This window comes from Palaemon carinicauda, chromosome 11, assembly GCF_036898095.1.
Source record: "Palaemon carinicauda isolate YSFRI2023 chromosome 11, ASM3689809v2, whole genome shotgun sequence".
Taxonomy (NCBI): Eukaryota; Metazoa; Arthropoda; class Malacostraca; order Decapoda; family Palaemonidae; genus Palaemon; species Palaemon carinicauda.
Window position 1 is genome coordinate 69,664,585 of NC_090735.1, and position 3,066 is coordinate 69,667,650.

Genomic DNA, 3,066 nt, shown 5'->3' on the forward strand with positions numbered 1-3,066 from the left:
TTAGCATCGAACATTGCATGCCCATTAAAGCCAAATGTACTTTAATCATTTAGTCAGCTATTGGGAATTTCAAATACACTTCTGGGGTATGGGGAGGGCGATATTAGACAGTCCCAATGTGCCTACTAACGAAGATTTAATAATATCAGAGAAAATTCAAAATTAAAAGAACATATTTTTAGGATACTAGTCATGTTAATTCTAAGATATTTTTATGAAATAATATTCCTAATATAATAATCTCCCTTGTAAAATATTTGGTCAAAAATACTTATCATTAAATTTTACTTCTGTTTTTTTAGATATTCTTAAGGAAAATATCCATCAACTCATTCTGTTTCAATTTTCCCCAGCCGACTTTCATCGCAAGCTAGAAGAACAACCTTAAATTAAACTGCTCTTTGGTGTCATGCAATATTACATATCGGCTGTCATGCTATGCATGACGTACCACATATGGTCCTGTCAGACCAATGACCTCAGGTCAGAATGCTGGAGGTCAGTCCAAGCAGAGCCTCCTGAGACGTCGTCACTCCTATCCATGGATTACAAGAACATGGCCAAGTTTGCTGTCGATTTCATCAGGGTTCTTAACCTACATGAAGTCTTTCTCTGTCTGGACGATGACTTAAAAGGTAAGATTTCCTGCAAAGACATCAAGCAATTGCAATCGTGGCTTTCCTATGAAGGCCACATTATTACTTCCGCAAGGAGGTTATAAAATTATTTCGGTTTATCTATTTATTTATTTGTCTGTTTGTCTGTCAGTCTGTCGACGGGATTACGTAAAAAATACCCGATGGATTTTAGAGAAATTTTCACCGCAGAATTGAATTTTGGAGATGATCCGAATCCGGATCTGGATTCGATATCCGGATTTGCATTTTTTCACCATTTTAAAGATAACGTCAAAACAAATTGACGGAATTTGACGAAATTTTCACTATAAATAGATCTTAGGTCAATGATAAATCTATCAACTTTTGGAGATTAACGAGTTTCTGCTCCTGATTATAGATCCGGATTTGTATTTTTCAAAATTTCAAAGATTACGTCAGAACAAATTGACGGATTGGATCTTTAACCAATGTTAACAACGGATATATTATGGCTCGGAAGAAACAATAAAAATTTTGAGGTGATATGGATCTAGATCATCATTCAGGATCAACGATGCACAGTCAGCATATTAAAAGGGGGATTCGCTGTTCATAGACTTTAGTCAAATGTTACAATAGATTCATCAACGGTCAGTACATAAAAAGATAGAATGGTTTCGTCCGTAGACTTGAGTAAAATTTTAGCTATATTCATTGGCGAAGTCTAAAATCTCTGATTATTATTATTATTATTATTATTATTATTATTATTATTATTATTATTATTATTATTATTATTATTATTATTATTATTATTATTATTATTACCTAAGCTACGACCCTAGTTGGAAAAGCAGGATGCTATACGCCCAAGGTCTCCAACAAGGAAAATAGCCCACTGAAGAAAGGAAATAAAGAAACAGATAGAATATGTGCCTTAGTGTACCCTCAAAAGGACTCCTACCCAACACAGTGGAAGACCAGGGTACAGAGGCTATGGCACGACCCTAGACTACAGAAAATTTGTTTTATTTTGAAGTGCCCTCCTCTTAGAAGAGCTGCCTAACATAGCTAAAAAGCTCTTCTACCCTTACCAAGTGGAAAGTAGCCACAGAGCAATTACAGGGCAGTAGAAAATCCTTTGAGTGAAGAAGAATTTTTTCAGTTATATTAGTGTTGTGAGATGTATGAGGAAAGAGAAGAATATGTAAAGAATTGGCAATACTATTCGGTGTATGTGTAAGCAAAGGAAAAATTAGCCGTAACCAGGGAGGGATTCAATGTAGTACTACCTAGCCAGTCAATTAACTCATAACCCTTAAATCATTACACAGTTTTTATTCATTATTCTGAGTGAGTTTCAAATTGATAACTCGTGTTAATAAGTTAGATTAACCTAAATGTCCTGCTCAATTACAGAGGTCGTCGAGTTATGACTCAGATATTAAGATATCTTACTAATGTTTCAAAGAACTATCAAGTCAGTGAATATCTAGGTCAGTAATGTACCCTGTGATACAGTCAAATATACGTAAATGGCACAGAATTTGCAAATTTAAAGATCTCTCACGAATGGCAGAGGCAAGGGAAAATGACAATACCCAAGAGATTGGTCAAATATACATATGATCAGCGCCCAATACCCCTCTCCACCAAAACTAGGACTAGGAAGTGCCAGACAATGGCCGCTGAGGACTCAGCAGAGAGATCTATAAGCTTTCCCAACACGCCCCCCCCCCTCTCATCGTTAGCTCACAAGAATGGTAAGGTTGCAGACAATACAAGAAACTATCGAGCTTGGGCGGGACTCGAATCCCAACTGTCCAGTAGATGGCCAAGCAGGAATGTTTTCAATAGGCTGCCACAACCCTAATCTATACTAACAAACTAATAAAGTCTATCTATGTATGATATTCCATTGAATTAAATAAACTCAGATCTATAATTCCTCCAGACAATGCCATTTGAGTTCCCAATAACTCGAGCGCCCGGTGAATATACCGCCCTTCGCCAAGACAAGAAATTTGTCAGTTCGCTTTCAGTCTTTCAAAAGTGAATTATTCACAAGACTGGCGAAGAAGACATGCTCAATAACGATGGAATCATACAAAAAAACTAAGTAATTATTCTAGCCTGTCATAATCTACCACAAATTCCACCATTACTCGTGAGAATTTTTTCGTTCGAACAATGATTACCGGACTGGTAGTTTATTGTTCACGAATTCTTCGTAAAATCAGAAAATCTAATAACAGCATGTTCCGCTGATACTGTTTTACATCATCTTATAAGTAGATGATGACATTCCGGGTTATTACTTACAGGTGGAAAGGGGTAATACTATATAAACAAGGGGGTTTTTGTTATTCGATATTGTAAAGGCCAAACCTGTTGTTATTCTGAGCTGGTGGTAGGCAGACAGGACTTCGATTGTGGTAGAAAATTGTTGAAAAAAAGTCCTACAATT

At 36.3% G+C, this 3,066-nt stretch overlaps 1 pseudogene; it reads left to right on the plus strand.

Moving 5' to 3' along the window:
* The first annotated feature begins 362 nt into the window (after positions 1–362).
* LOC137649705 (probable glutamate receptor) overlaps positions 363–3,066 on the plus strand; it is a 26,838-nt pseudogene continuing 24,134 nt past the window's right edge.